A 17,224-nucleotide genomic window follows, 5' to 3' on the forward strand; every position below is an offset into this window, starting at 1 on the left:
AGATTCTGGTTTCATAGACGTCTTTTATTACATAAACATGAGTATGAAGGGTCCTGATTCACAGGCTTGAGTCCCGCTTCCTTAATGCCCCTGTCGGAGTACAGGCTATAAAAGAAGGGAGGTGCTCATCAGGCTTAATAGAGAATGGGTGATGAGCATGCCACCCATAGAGATGGCCACCAGTGCTACGTGGCCCATCCACAACCACAGCCACCAGTGCTTTATGGCCCATCCACACCCACAGCGACCTGCATGTGCCATCCACCCACACCGAGGCTACTCGTGTGGAGGTGGGGCAGAGTGAAGAGAGGGGCAGAGACAAACCAACTGCTCCAGGGTGCTTTGCTGTGGCTTCATAGGCACCGCATTAGATGTACTGGTATAGACAGAACACAAACCTCTCTCCCTTATTCTGTCACTTTATTGAACTCGCTTATTTTTTATTTCATTTTTTTGGGGGGGAGCATGAAGGGCTTCCTGGTCACTGAGAATCCCTGTTCCTGGTGTAACTATACCTAGGAGGAAAGATTCTGGACTGGGGACGACTCAGAAGCAGAAGTCTGACGACTGTTCCTACTTCAGCTTCACAGCTGAAGAGCTGGTGACCTTTATGGAGTCACTCCCTCTTTTTTGCTCTGCAGAGCGGAAAGCTAAGAATACATCTTGCTAGAATACCTCCTGAGAGGTAGTAACATCGCTGACTGTAAAACAGCAAATATTAGTAATTGAGATGATGGGGTCAGAGTATTCATTCTTTTGGATGCAGAAATGCAGGAAAAGATGCCATACCTCCCTCTTTGTCTCCATCTTTACCTTGGCCCTCTTTCCCTACCCAAAACTCCTCCCCCTACTTCCAGCTACACAGCAACAACTCTCAGGTCTACCAACAGAAGCAGACCACTAAGGAGGAAGTGTGGGTGGACGGGTGAGGGAGGGAAGCAAGAGCATATGGGCCCCAGATTAGGATGCCCTGCTACGTTTAGATGTTTGGCAAATCAATTACTCAAATGCAAATGTGGTTGGGAACATTGAATGGTTTGGGTATGGGGTGTAGAGAGCTTTATTTGGCCTTCTTTGATCACTCATCGAGACAGCCGCTTTCCTGTCTCTTTTATTCCTGGCTTAGCATGGATCTAGGAGGAGCTGTCTAACTCCCTCCCACCTCGCCCAAAATCTTAAATGGGTTTGCGCATGCTCTGGAAATGAATTTCACTGTTACCCTGTATTTGGTGGGGGGGGGGGGGGGGCGGGCACAATTTGAAACTAACATGTAAGTTAAACATCCTCCTAAACAGGGACCCAGGGCAGATCAAAAACCAAATGACGTGTTTCACAACGATCTAAAACACTAGAACAACAGGGTTCAGTCGAATCTCCCCTGGGTATCATTCTTTGTGTTTGGATGTACATTGCCTGGCCTCACACAGTGAATAAACCGCTGTCCAGGGCTGCTTTCTCTGGGTCATGGATCCCTTTAAGCATCCGAGGAAAACTTGGGATCCTACCCCCAGGAAAGTGTACACATGAGAAGGGTGCTTCTGGGGAGTATCTGCTGTTCTGCTCACAAGTGTGGGGGCTGTGATTTCATTTCCTCATTCCATCCTCCCAGTGGCCCTTCAAGGCTGTGTTCTTTTCTTTGGGCTCAAGAGAGTTCAGGGTACTCAAAAAAAAACTAGGTCACAAATTGCTTCCATCTCTTAGAAGAAAAGAGTTAAATGACATTGTTGTTCTCTCTGTTCCCCTCATCCGGAGAGAACGGTGCATACGTGTTACTTCAGAAGAGTAATTACGAACATGCGAATATCTACTGTGATTCAACGCCGCTGCACATTAGTCAAAAACCCTTTAGCAGAGCTGAAGCGTGTGGCCTACCTGAAGCCAAAAGCTTCCAGAGATGGAACCTGACTGATAATGAAATTTAATCACTGTCATCCTGTGAGTCAGAGGCGAATAAGCTGGCAGCCTCAGGAGTAAGCCAGGTGCTCATGGCCTGTCTCTGGCAAGGAAAAGAGAACTCTTCAGTAGCTGTGGAGTGCAGAGGGACTTCTGCTCCTCTTCCTCCCGTGGATTCCCCAAGGCACCAGCACCACCCCAGGATAATGAGCTTCAAGGAGCCCTCCCTCTGATGTGGCAAATGCAGCACCTGCTAACCCTTGAGATTTTCGTGTATCGCAGTTCCCCGGCCCCCTCCGCAGAACCCTGGTTTGAGAAAAGGTTCCTGTGTGGAGACATGAGGATAAAGAAGGAAACAGGCAGTCTCTACTCCTGGGCCACAGTGCCGAACCTGGCTGCTGAGCAGAGACCCTGAGACCTTCTAGAGAGCTCGTTCCTGGCCCCTGGCCATAGCTTCCAGTGAGTGTGATTAGCTCTCAACACCCATTTATTCCTGAGCTCGTAAAGGGACCCTGGAAGGTCAGGGAAGTGGGGGAGCCATGCATAGTGGTGGGATGCATGTGTCTGAGTCTGTGTGTGAGCACCCAGAGCTACGTTACCTGTAAGGCCAGGTTGCCATTCGCGGCAGGGAGAAGGATGTAGCAGACTCAGCAGAGCACGCCTCCATGACACTGGGTTTTGGCGAATCAGGTAGGGAAGAGGTGTATCATGACTGAAGAGTCACCTGGCACAGCTAGCTTTGATTCCAGGGATGCCCAGAGGTTGGAAGGGAGAGAGACGAGCAAGAATTCCAAGCTACTTGGGAACCACACGATCTTTAGACAGCCTCAACACGACGCCCCAAAGGTGGGAGGGGAGAGAGATTAATCACTTCTGCTGCTTTCACACGAGGCATTTGGGGGCAGCCACGTTCTTGTTCCAATACCTTCTAGGTGCCTGAGAGGGTTCCAGAGGGTTTTTCCCAAAATAAAGGAAGTGGTAAACCTGTCACGTCACCTTCCCGTTACTACCATGAGGGCAATCCATTCCAGGGGTAGACGGCAGGGAGTGATGAAGGTAACACCAAGTCTGGGTTTGGACATAACGTACCAAGTGGGACAGACAGGCCCCACACCCCATTCTCCAAAGCCATCCTGCTCTAGAATGCTCTAAACCAGAATGAAATAAAAGTTCTAGTGGAAATCTCCCAGGAGACTGAGGTCAAGAGATTTCTTGGCCAGTCGAAGTGCAGCCACAGGCTTTTCTGCAACCAAGTATGAAATAGAAAGTGGAGAATTGGAGCAGAGCTAAAACCCTTCCCACGTGTTCTATCCTACGAACCTAAATATCCCTCCCATGTGCCTCACGCAGCCAGCTACAAACTCTCACCATCCCCCCAAATTCAACTGGTCAGAAGGAATTGGCACATACTTAATATTTCTTTCTCCCCTCTTCTTTTCTCTTGAAGAATCATGAAGTTGTAGAACTTAAGGGTTGAAATGGGTTGCTAGAAGGAAAAGGGTAGCAACAACGGAGAGTATGCCTCCCTCCCTGTGGAAAGAAAATGGGCGTCCTTGACTCGAAAAGGCAAGAGGGGGTCATCATTGTCAATTTCCAGATAGGGAGTCAGAGTGTTAGAAAAAAGATAAGGCCCCTTTGTAGTCCTGGGACCCGTTATAACATTTTCCCCAGCCCCCCCACCATCTCTTGTTTAATTTTTCTCCTAAATAGTATTTCCTCCTCTCCAACCTGTATTCTCTCATTCTCTGCCCTGTTTTGTCTAAAATCTGCTCTCAGGTCCTCCCGGCATGGATTATTTCCTTCAGATTAAAGCACGTGCTGTGAAAGGCCACTCCCCCCCAGAGGGCTTTGGAATGCAACCTTGTTTCAGTCCTGGGGAGCTTGCTGCCCCAGCAGATCCATATTTGGGCATGGGTACCTCCGTGGAAATCCTCCCCACCCCACCCAAATCCTTCCCTTTCCAGGCTTCCCATGAGCAGTACAGCGAAACCAAGAGTCTGCTGTGGGGACTCTTTCTTCAAGAATACTAGGGAGAAGACACAAAGAACTGTGCTGACTTTTTTGACCAGTTGTCTTATGCTGATGGACCATTCTTGGACCTCTGGTAAACATTGTGAGTTCCTTGGCACCTTCCACACAAGAGGAAAATTGCCAACTTGGAGGGTCTACATCTTCCAAAGGCTGGAAATATTCTTTTCAAATTCTCATTGAATGGGGGCACCTGGGTGGCTCCATTGGTTAAGTGTCCAACTGTCGATTTCAGCTCAGGTCATGATCTCACCGTTTGTGAGATCAAACCCACATTGGGCTCTGTGCTGACAGCGTGGAGCCTGCTTGGGATTCTCTCTCTCTCTCTGCCCCCCCCCCCCTTGCACTCTCTCTCTCAAAATAAATAAATAAACATTTAAAAAAATCTCTTTGCGACACCCGGGTGGCTCAGTCAATTAAGCATCCGACCTCGGCCCAGGTCATGATCTCATGGTTTGTGAGTTCGAGCCCCGTGTCGGGTTCTCTGTTGACAGCTCAGAGCCTGGAGCCTGCTTCGGATTCTGTGTCTCCCTCTCTCTCTGCCCCTGCCCCACTCGCATTCTGTCTCTCTCTTTCTCTCAAAAATAAGAATAAAAATTTTTCGAAAATTCAAAACAAATCTCATCAAATGAGCCCTAGGAATTCATGTCTCTAAAGAGACAAATCTCCCTTGTCCCATCTCTTGTCTGGCAAGGCTGTGCACACTGCCCGCCTTTACCATCTTTGGGTCATCTCTCGGTGGACCACTGGAGCCAAGGTGAGGCTACTCTTTCAAGCACTTCACAAGCCTCCCTTCAACTGCATTGCATCAATGGAAAGTCTATCCGTGAAGTAAGAAAGGTGACTTTCGGAGAAAGTCAAATGCAGTTCACAGGGCCTCTTGCTCACGATGGGGCAGTCAGAGCTAACACCTTGCTCTTCTCAGTACACCCAAGGCATTTTGCACTTCCGTTAACTGTTGTCACAGTCTTTAGCACCCTTGATAGCCATGAGCGCTGGCGTCATTCAAGTGTGCATCCACATTCCCCTCATCCTCATTACCACGCCTTCAAGTATATTCTTAGCCATTCACGTCATGATGCCTTCCCTCCCACCCCATCTTATGTCATGACAGCCACGTGAAACCCCTATCACACCTCAGATGTGCGTCCGTGTTCGTACTTATTGGCCGTGGACCCCACAATGAGAAGACGTCATTTCAGTCCCCAGAGATCCGGTTCTCAGTTTGAGGAGGCCAACATAAAGAAGGGACAATGTGGTGAGTACAAATGGAAGCAGGTCCTCCATCACGTGGCGGCTAGGGGACAGATCAGTTGACTGTGTGTGTGTGTGTGTGTGTGTGTGTGTGTGCAAATGTGGAGACCGTCAGAAGGAGCATGGTAGGGGGAGACAGAGTGGGGCTGTTGGTCAGAGAGATATGGGGTGGGAGTTGAATCTTGAAGGTTGAAAAAGAAGTTGTCGGGCAAGGAAGGAGGAACACCGTGTGCGAAGGAGTTGAAATAGCCTTGTGGATACCACACACACACACACACACACACACACACACACACACACACACAAAACCCACAAAAAAGCACAGCATCGCTAGAGGGCATGTTTGGTGTGGGATGTGGTAGGGTGGCAAACCATGTGCCCCGAAAGGCAAAGGTAGGCAGTGACCAGACGAGGAAGGACTGTGTATGCTGTGTTAAGATTTACATCTGCCCAGAATATTATGGTCTGGGTAGCAGTTGTGAGAGTAATTTAGAAAGAGAAGTTGTACTGACACACTTCAGTGCTGTGACAAGTTTCCTCTGAATCAGTGATTCTCCAGGGATAATCCCTGGGCCAGCAATGTTAGCATCGTACGAGAACTTTTGAAAAAGGCAGATTTTCAGAGCCCACCCCAGACTGGCCAACTCCGAAACTCTGGGGGTAGGCACCCTCTGTGGTTCCCAGATGCCCTTGATTTTGAGAACCACTGGTCTAAGTCAGCCGGTCCCTATTAAAGTTTCTAAGGGACAGGCAGATCAGTGAGGCAAGTAGAGAGGTCAGATAGAACACAGACCTGTTTCACTTGCTCAGTGAAAGACTAGATTCTAGAAATCTGCCTTTAAGTCCTTTAAGAATCAGGCAAGAGGGTTTCATGAAGGAAAAGTAATTTGTGTCATGGGTGCAATTCAGACACAGAAGAAGGGGAGCATTTAGTAAATAAAGCCACAGGCCAATAGATAAAGAAGCGTTCCACCAATAAATAAGCCAACATTTTTAACAAAACTTGATGGCGCCCCTGTAATGAACAATGCCCCTCTCCTCGGTACATGAGAGGTGGCGCTAAAATATGCCTTCAAGGAAATAAACCAGTGAACAGTGGCTCAGACTCCTGTAATTCTCTCCTGTTATTCTTACCCAGATGCAGTGGAAAATTTCTGGCTATTACGCTAATCCTTCTTTGGAATAAAATAGAATGGATTTAGGCCATGGAATCTTCGGGTGCCGGTCTCTCGCCCGGGGCTGGGGGAGGGCTGGCGAAGGAGGTTTGGGCCATTGTCCATGTGAGAGTCCTTGCACGTGGGGTTTGCTGGTTAGCAGCTGCTGCTGCAGAGAAAATCATTATTTTATAGAAATGGAAACCTATTTCCTACAGGGATTAATCAAGACAAACGCAATCTAAATCCCATTAAAACACATTTGATCGATTCTCCCCATGAACTGTCCCATCTATCCCCCCTTCCTGAGGCCAGGCCAGTTCATCCCGACTCTTGTGTTCAGCCATAGGGAGAGCTTATTCTCTTCAAGTCAGGAACTGCCACGCAGCCACGAGGTGATCTTGGTGAGGGCTGGAGTTGAGACTGGAGAAGCAGAAGACTGCCTGGGGGATCCCCTGGCCACTGTAGGGGGGCATGAGAGTAATTATAAAAGGAAGTCATTTTTTATTTTGTTTTTAATGCAAGGAGTTCTCTACAATCATTAACCTCATACCATAAATCCTTCTCTTTTTTCTTGGACAAATCTAATTCAAGACATTGTCCAGGTGCTAGAGGTAATATAAAGTTTAAGTAAAGAAGACAGGATGTTGCCCCCTAAAAGATTACCATGCAATACATGAAGGAAGTTATAAATATGCTAACCATAAACGGAGGCCCAGTATAGTAAGCACTAAACAGAAGTGGAAAGGAATGCTATTGGTGCAGAGAGAAACAGATGCCTTGTAACACTGGGAAAATTTAAGGAAGACTTCCCGGAAGAGGTGGCATTTGAGCCGGTCTGAAATGTTGAGATTGGGGAAAGAAGAACGGAGTATGAGAAGAGAGGAGAAAGGCACCCAATGGAAGGGAATAGCATGAAAAGTCACAAAGTCATGACAAGCTATTGCATGTTCAGGGAAAACGATGGGATCACATGGATGGAAGGAATAGAGGGAATGGGGTGTGAATGGGTGGCTGGATTCAGACTGGGGAAGATCTTGAATGCGATGGGTTTGTAAGCCGGAAGTGTTTGTACTAAAATCTCACAACTGGATCACGAGGATATGGATACATTTTGTATGTTTTTGCACTGCCATCAAGAGCATGGGCTTCAGAACAGTACTCTTTGGTTCTACACAATTCCTTTAATTTATGCTCCCCACGCTAGCCCCAGCATTCCAGGTATCTCTGGAATAAAAGTTATCTGTTCTCTCCCTCAAAGAGCTTAGAAGGAAAAAAGTTTGGGAGTGGGGGCTTCTGTTTATCATTTTCCCTTCCCTCTTGCTATGGGAAGAGCACTGCGTTTGGCTTGCTAATTTGCTTCGGAGAAACAAATTGGTCCCCAGCTGCGGCAAAACAAGAACGTGATTCCTAGAAATGAAACCATTATAACAAGATTTCATTATATGGAGTTTGAGCAGTGTCTGACCTTTCTCCTCATTTCTATCAGCTGAGTCTCCAACCCTCGGGATCCACAGTCTCCACGTGCCATTCCTTCCACGTGTGCGTGGTCTGGTTGCTAAGCCACAGGGAGAGCATGACCTAATACGGTTTTCAAAAAGATAAATTATTGTTTATCTACTCTTGTATCTGTGCCCTTTTAAAATGTAATACAAACAAATCTTTCTCCAGCAGATCTGAATGAGGGCCCATCGGTCCCTGTTGACATACCCCAGAGCAGCCGAGAGGAACGTTAGATGGCAGACTGAGGGGTAGTTTGAACCTACTGGAGTTTTTCCACTGTGTGTGGACCTAAGTCTGTATAGATTTGACAGGAAGCCCATGAGACGAGCGTGGGTATAATCAAATATGAATGGGGGTGTAGATCCTTAGAGATGTTAATATCAGGATATACATGATTTCCTGCTATAAAAAATATATCATTACTTGTTACTAGTGATGATAGTAGTGGTGTGTGTGAGTGTGTGTGTGTGTGTGTGTGAGACAATCGTCAACGAGCGGCTGTATAGTAACCAGACTTGCTTGGAAATTCCATGAGTTGAGAAGGCTTTCAGGAATTTCTTGAGAAACCGTACAGAATAAAGAATCTGGATAAAGCATCATGGCTTCTGGGACTTTTCTGAAAAATATGGTTCTCAAACTTGACTGAACATGAGACATCCGGGAAGTTCTCATGAAGTCCTATGCCCAACGGTACACTGGAGGAACAAGTGTAAATTGGGTACAGCCACTTTTGAAAAACTCCTGGCAGTGTCTGCTGAACCAGTGAATAGGTATCTTCTACGTTCCAGCATTTCTATCCCTGGGTATGCGCCCGACAGAAATGCACACGTGTTTGCCAAAAGAGACGTGTATGGGAGTGGTCATAGCAGCGTTACCATAATAGGTCAAAACTGAAAACTAACCCAGTACCTGTTGCTATAATACTAAAAAGCAGGGTGTGTGAACAGGGGATACGCAGGGATGTAGATGACTCCCACAAACACAAAGCGGAGTGAAAGAAAGACACACAAAACGCATATTGTGCGATTCTATGTAAACAAAAGCAAAAACTGAGATTTTCTGAAGAGTTCTGCTTCAAGACTGTAGTAGAGAAATCCTGCCTGAGTTTCTAGCCTGTTGGCCTGCCCTGCAGAGTTTGGACTTGACAGGCTCCCCAGTGACGGTAGCCAATTCCTTAAAATAAATTTCCCTCTCTCTCCTTCTCTTTCTATCTCTCCATATATATAGAGAGAGAGCTCAATGGGTTTTCAGCCAGGGTTCTTGAGACATAACACACACACACACACACACACACACACACACACACACACACGTAAATGAGCCCTCTTAAGACCAAGGTTCAGAACTGACACATTGTCACTTTTACACAAAACAAGTCACCTAGCCAAGCCCAAGGTCAAAGGCAGGGGAATGCTCTTTGCCCATAGTGAGGATACAACAAGGACATGGATGCAGGGAGGGAAAAGAATAGCGTCCACTGAGGCCATCTCCCATGCCAGGGAAGAATTTATTTTTGAAGAAGCAACGCTTAAATGGAGACCGCAGCAACAAGTAGCGGTCGTTACAGAAAAGAAAGGGCATTTCAGGCAGTGAACGTAGGGTAGGCAAAGGCTCGAGGAGAGGAAGAGTGGGGTACGCATCTGGAGACTAGCGGTCACGATGAGAGGTGGGAAGTGATGTAGGAGGCCCCGCAGGGCATCATACCAGAGTAAGAGTTCAGATTTTATCCTAACTATAGACAAAAGCCATGGAAGTGTTGTAAGCACATTAACGATATGATAAATTTGTGTTTTAAAAACGTTTACTGTTATATGGAAATCATATAGCAGGAGATCATGATAGTAATCAGGAAGCAATTGCAATATTCTAGGCAAGAGGTAGAAATTTTTAGACTGATGTGGTGGCAGTGAGGGAGAAAGTATAGAGAAAATATATATGCGGTGGGTTAAATTAATAGGACTTGGTACCCCTTGATGGAGATGTCATTGGCTGATAGAAAAAACATTAGAAGAGAACCAAGTTTTGGAGAGATTAATAAATACAACTTTCATCTAACTACTAATAATTACTCGAGGGATAATAAAAATACCATTTTAATCAAGAATGTTTTTTAGAGGCAACTGGGTGGCTCAGTCGGTTAAGCGTCCAACTTTGGCTCAAATCACGATCTCAGGGTTCGTGAGTTCGAGCCTTGTGTTGGGCTCTGTGCTGACAGCTCAGAGTTTGGAGCCTGCTTCGGATTCTGTGTCTCCCTCCTTCTCTCTCTCTCTGACCCTTCCCCACCCATACTCTGTCTCTGTCTCTGTCTCTCTCTCAAAAATAAATAAACATTAAAAATGTAAAAAAAATTTAAATTTTAAGAATGCCTTTTATTTACAAGTGTTGAACAAGAGACAGTACAAACATTCTACTAGCTTGAATAAAAGCTCAAGCTTATTTTTCTCCTTTATAAAACTCATTCTGGAAAATTACTTTTTAATATGTATTTTGAGATCAGTTGGTAGGAATGAGCTCATAGTAATTTAATAATTTGTTGAGTATGTATGACGAGCTAGAGTCCTGTGTTATATAAATGTTTCAACCAAATGACTCTATTAAAAGGCCATAAATGTTGGTAGCATGATTGGAAAATACCTCGTGAGATTCTAGGGCAGCAGGCTTCCATATGATCATTAACGCCAGAACCTTAAAGTGAATCGTTCTCGGTGGGGTCTGGGTGGCTCAATCGGTTAAGTGTCTGACTTTGGCTCAGGTCATGATTTCACGGTTAGTGGATTCAAGCCCTGCATCAGGCTCTGTGCTGACAGCTCGGAGCCTGGAGCCTGCTTCGGATTCTGTGTCTCCCTCTCTGCCTCTCCCCTGCTTGTGCTCTCTCCCTCTCTCTCTATCTCAAAAATAAAACAAACAAACAAATAAAATTTAAAGTGAATCGTTCTCAGCTGTTTCCATGACAGCTGTTAGAACATTTACAGGAAAATGGTTTAAGGTAGGCATGTGTCATAGCGTATATCCATCATTAAAAAGGCTGGTAGGAAAACAGAAATGTAAAAGGTGCTAAAAGAGAAGAAAAAGAGTTGCATTATGCTTTCTGATTATCTCTGATTGCCTGATTGCATACGCTATCCACGTGCTTACCTTGGAAAATAACCCCCCGGCCCCGTGATTTCTTTTCTCCTTGTTTAGGAACTTTAAGAGATGTTACCTATGCAACAGAAATGGAATCATTTTAGTTTTAACCCTGTTAATAATCCGTGTTGTGCCCTGATACATTTTCATAAATATTCAATGCTGAAAACCTTCAAGTAAATTTATGCATTTCCATTTTTAGGAAGTGAACACCCAAGAAAAGTTCCCACACATAAAAACTAAAGGAGGAACAGAAAAATGGGTAGATTGAAGTACGTGTGGGTGGGGGAAACCTTGCCCGGCGATTGAGTGGCAAGCAACCAGCTCTTAATGTTCTCTTTTAAATGCATTGGAAATCATTTCAGAACAACAGGTACGTCCATATTTAGCTCAGGAGCATAGTTCTATATGCAACTTTCAAAGTATGTAATTTTGAGAAATTGGAAATCCACAGTCTTTCCAACAGCATACTGGAACTATAATAAGAATTGCCTTTGGACAGAGTTCCCTCTTGATCTGTCTCTTGACAGTCAACGTGGGACATCTCTCAGATCTCACCTGCCCAGTGGGCAGTCAGCTGACGGCCTCCAGCTGTATTATCTCCTGGATCCTTTGCAGCACTGACACACTATCTCTCAGCTGCGCTAACCAAAGCCTAAGCGTGGCGGAGGAGCTAGGAAATCCTCTGCTGGGTATCTATCTGCTCTGGAGCTCCACGTTGGGCTGGCTGACATCTCAGAGCTGTATTTCCGTCTGGCGTTCTTCCTGCCCGATCTGGTGTCCTTCCCTCTTTATTTTCACAGGTATTGAACCTGCACTGTGATGTGAAGATTTCCTCGTCTAAGTCTCCCTCTCCCCTAGTGTTCAATGGCATTGCCTTCCAATACAGTGTTCTTTTACCTTCTTTCTGACATCTGCTTTCCAGAGGACTTGATCTGGAGCCATCCCGGATCCCTTTGGTGTCCGAATTCCCTCTTTTGTTATTCACTGTCACTGTTCCAGACCTGCCTTAAGTCTGTATTTAGTTGAGTTTGACTCATTTTAAAGACATATGAATGAAAACTATAAATCCCAGGCCCAGCACTAGGCCTGCTCGATATACCAAGACGAGTAAGACACCATGTCGACTCCCAGCCCTCCAAGAATTTGGGAGGGGGCAGGAGAGACCATACGAATAAAGGAATGGCTAGCAGGAGAACAAGGGATTTGGGGGCAGTGAAATTTTTCTCTATACAACTGTTATTAACTATAGTTAGTCATAGCAGGTCAATACTGGTTTATTAATGCTAGGTGTTACACATTCCAGGAATTATTCTAATGTAAGATATAATAGGGGAAATTGTGTGCTGGGGTTGGTGGGGGGGAAAGGAGGTAGGTACATAGAACTGTATGTGCCATCGGCTCGGTCATCTCGTAAATCTAAAACCGTGCTACAAACAATAAAACCTATTAATTATTAAAAGAAAATAATCCACTGGCCATTTTGACCAGCTTGATTGCAGACTTTTTGTCACTTCTCTTGTCCCTGAACTTTTTGCTCTACAGCCTATTCATTTAATCTTAAGAACAGTTTAATGATATACTTTGAATCTCTGTCTTTTAAAAGCCACACCCAAAGATTTTTAGCATTCTTCCTTAAATATTTATTAGAGTATTTTTTTAAACCAAGACTGTTGCCTTCCTAAGAAACATATTGGTGCCCCGTGAAAAAAACATTGCCGCCCTGCTACAGATCTATGTCAATCGTCTCTTCTGACAGGTCAATAAAGTGTGACTGTATCTTGTTTAGGATCAAATGACACTGATTTTATCATCAAATGTGCAAAATGAGCAGATGTGATCACTAGGTTCGGTTTACCTATTTATTTATTTTTTCAACGTTTATTTATTTTTGGGACAGAGAGAGACACAGCATGAACGGGGGAGGAGCAGAGAGAGAGGGAGACACAGAATCGGAAACAGGCTCCAGGCTCTGAGCCATCAGCCCAGAGCCCGACGCGGGGCTCGAACTCCCGGACCGCGAGATCGTGACCTGGCTGAAGTCGGACGCTTAACCGACTGCGCCACCCAGGCGCCCCTCGGTTTACCTATTTAAAGATGTCTTAACTCTTGGGGTGCCTGGGTGGCTCAGTCGGTTGAGACTTCAACTGAGTCCGACTTCAGCTCAGGTCATGATCTCACAGTTCATGAATTCGAGCCTCGTGTTGGGCTCTGTGCTGACAGCTCAGAGCCTGGAGGCTGCTTTGGATTCTGTGTCTCCCTCTCTCTCTCTCTGCCCCTCCCCTGCTCATACTTTCTCTCTCTCTCTCTCTCTCTCAAAAAATAAATAAAACATTAAAAAAATTTAAAGATGTGTTAACTCTTAAAAATGTTCTGCCCCTCAATTTTTCCCCCCCACTGGTCACCCTTCTATGTTTTTTTCCGTTCTGAAAAATAAATTCACACACGCATACACACACACAGTCACACAGTCCACACACAGACCCACACTCATACATCTCCACAATGATGCTTGACATTTAAAACATATTGATTATTCTTAAGTTAACTATGGGTACTGAGCCTAGAAGACGAGTCTCCCAAACCACGTTTTTACAGAGGATTTAGTGAAATGTTTTGTTGTAGTTTCTTATTTGTAAGCTTATTCAAAATCTGTTCTCTCCGCAGTTTGTCTTTCAAACCATCACATTGGGTATTTAGATCCCTTTTTTTTTTTTTTTTTTGCATTTAGTATTTTGCATTGTCTTAAATTCCAAAATCTTCAAAGCATCTCGAATTCTTGAATTCCTTTGGATGAATATGCTGTTCACCTTGAAACCTTAGATTTACTTCAGCTATAAGTTCGATGTATTGGATGTTCTGGTCATGATAAGCTCGGCCCGAGATATGGACTGTTGGGGTTATGGCGTGCCTGGTTTGCTCAGTCAACACACCAGAATGTCACTTGAAATTTTCAGGCAGGGTCCGGTTGGTTGCCGTATGCAATAATGACAATGCCTGGGATGCTTGTAGACTCGATTTTGAGATGGCAATGGGTAAAAAAATGGCAAATGATGGAAAAGGACCAACCCACCCCGTGGTATGACAACAAAAGACATTCTGGTAAAGTATAACCATATCTGACAAAGTTTAAATAATACACAGTGGGAAGTGCTTTAAAATCTATTGAGAACTCTCAGCCCATTGGGGACGTGGAAAGCGTTCCTGCCTTGTCACGTTGCTGGTGTGAAGAAATTCCTGTACCATATTTTCCACTGCTCAGAGGCCCTGGGGTACCTGTTTCTTTTAATAAATCTATATACTATCCACTGCAGATAACTATTTATTCCTGTACCTCAAATTTAGCTGAAGTTCCAATTTTGAATAAAATGGCCCGAATCAACTCAGTTTTTGTTATGGACTGAATGTTTGTGCCCCTCCCCGCCTCCCTAAATTACATGTTGAAATCCTAACCTTCAACGTGATGTTATTAAGTGGGGCTTCTGTGAAGTAATTAGGCTCAGATGATGTCATCAGGGCGGTGCCTTCACGGTGGGATTAGTGTTATTGATTAACCATTATCTTGGGATGGCTTCTCATGCTGTTTCCGTGCGTCTGAAACTTGACATTTTCCTTTAAGTATAACTGGACTGCTATCTGTCTATTTTGTCCAGCTGCCTTTTTTCTTTTGTTCCCTATGCTTTGGAAGGAATGACTTCTAGATTGACTGGGAGTGGAAAGACTTCCTTGGGTTTCATTTCCTTATAAGTAAAGCAATGTCATAGGTCTCTGATCTCTTGGGCTCGCTTTAATGTTCCTCGATTTTCAATGAGATCATGTGACCGTTCTCTTTGGTCCTGACTCAGTAAGAATTTGGTCCTCACTCCTGTTGCCTCCTGAGGGGCAAGCCCCTGGTGAGCCAGGGTGGAAGCTTTGTGACAGGCGGTGGTTGTATCAATAGTGACACTAAAGCCACCTGTCGCGGCACAGCTGGCCTTGATTTGGCCCTGTGCTGAAGGACAAAGTGATAGGCTGGTCCCTGAGCCTGCAGGGTCCCCGTGTTTGTTTTCCATGAACACCCTGGAGCCCTACCCTTCACCCCTGCACCAGACCTAGTTTTGCTCCCATCCTGCTCCTGGGGGAAGTGCACTGATTTCCTGTGGGCAGAGACCACCGATTAACCTTCTGGCAAAAAGACTTTGCAAATCTGACTTTTTAGAAAGAACACCCTCCCTCTTAGTCAATAGTCTACTTGTAAATTAATGTCCTTGCTTTGATTCACTAGAGGTTGGCCACAGTATATCATCACTTGTCCCCCAAATTCCTATGACTCAAGTGCCAAGAAATGTATGCATTTCCTCATGGTAAAGAGGAGGAGTTAAGACACTAAGTGAGTCACCCAAGAGCACAAGGAAGTCAGCATCTGCTGCTCCTTGGAAGCAGCCGGCACCTTGGGGATCCGAGTACATTTATTGAGCTCCTACTAAATGCTCTCATGAGTGTCAAACGCTTTGCGGTGGACAGAAAATAAAAGACAGCCTGCGACGGATTGTAGAGTTAAGGATATAATTCCAAAATGTGGCAATCAGCTAGCTAATAATGTGCCACGTGTTAACTAGTTCTGAAAGTTAATGGTACTTAAAAATAAGTTTTTGAAAAGGGAAGTGATTCACTGGTAAAGAAGGCTTCATGGAGGTGGTTCTGTGCCACAGTGGAAAGGGTACAAACCTTGGGATCAGATGATAGAATGATGCTTCTCTATTATTACTGATTAATTCAAGGAGCAAGTTATTTAAAGTCTTTGAGCTCAGATCCTTTTATCTTGAAAGTGTAGCAAATATTTCTACCTCCAAGGTTGTAAAAATTAAATGTGACTTGAATGTAAAGTATGCTCCCTGGGTGTGAATTGAACTTGAGGAGGTAATATCAGAGGCAGGCTGGAAGGACAGACTGATGGGGAGGAAGAGACTGCCCTGTAACTGGTCCCATGTGAGCAATTATTAGTGATTTCACATTTGTCTAAATTAGCGTCTCCCTAAATATGGTCCATGGACCACCAGCCTCAGAACCACCTGAGAGTGCCTGTTAAAAATAGACACAGATGCAAACCCAGACCCGTGGAATCTGCATTTTTAATAAGCACTGCAGGTGATGCTAATATAAGTTATCCGGATACACCCGAAGTGAATGGCTACTAGAAAGGGCTGGTGAGCCAATCCCTGCTTTAGCAGAAAGCGAATCAATGGATCTACAGTATTTGCACAGGGTCTTAGGCAATTCCTGATGAATCAAAAAGTTGTACTTAACCTCCTCTTTTTTCCTTTTAGTGTTTATCTTTGAGACAGAGAGAGACACGGCACAAGTGGAGGAGGGGCAGAGAGAGAGGGAGACACAGAATCTGATAGGCTCCAGGCTCTGAACTGTCAGCATAGGGCCCGATGCGGTGCTTGAACTCATGAACTGTGAGATCACTACCTGAGCCAAAGTCGGATGCTTAACCGACAGAGCCACCCAGGTGCCCCGTACTTAACTTCCTGTTATCCTACCTCATGTTCTTTTGAATATAACCCTAGAGCTTTCAATGTTACGTGCCTTTGGCAGAAGTAATTATGCCCAACTTTGACCCTCTTCCTCCCCTCTGTCCACCTTGTTATCTAGCCTAAACTCTGGGGAATCACCTTTGATTTCTTTTTCTTCACACTCCTTACAGAGTCTCCCTGCTGATTCATGGTCACAATTTCATGAATGTTCTTTCTTTTCAGTGGCAATTCAATCTCATTCTTTTTTCTTGGTTTCCACTGTCATTGCCCTCGTTCGCATCGGAGGTGCTAAAGTATACTTTAAAAAAAAATCTAAGCTATATTATTATTTCTTCATTTGCCACAATATTTTAGATAACTATATTTGGAAAAACCACAGGCCCTGCCCTGCCCTGTGTCACAATATGTCCATCATATCATGTCATTCTCATGCTTAAAACTCATCACTACAGCGTTGGCGTTCCTGTCCCTCATGTAGGAGGCCCTCCCTCTCTGTTCCTCACCCCCCTGGCCCCCAGTTCCTCATCCTTGTGCTCAAATCCAGTCCTACCTAACCCTGAACCCCATCAGCCATGCTGTTTCCTACTTCCACGTCTTTACCTAAATGCTTCCTCCTCCCCCGCATCTATTCCGAGGATTCCCCCCTCATTATTCAAGGATCAGTTCAAATGTCTCCATCCCTGTGAAGAATTTCCTGTCTCGGCTTCTTCCCCTCCACTATTAAATACTTTTTGTCATGAATTCAAT

This window comes from Acinonyx jubatus, chromosome E4 (genome assembly GCF_027475565.1).
Source record: "Acinonyx jubatus isolate Ajub_Pintada_27869175 chromosome E4, VMU_Ajub_asm_v1.0, whole genome shotgun sequence".
Taxonomy (NCBI): domain Eukaryota; kingdom Metazoa; phylum Chordata; class Mammalia; order Carnivora; family Felidae; genus Acinonyx; species Acinonyx jubatus.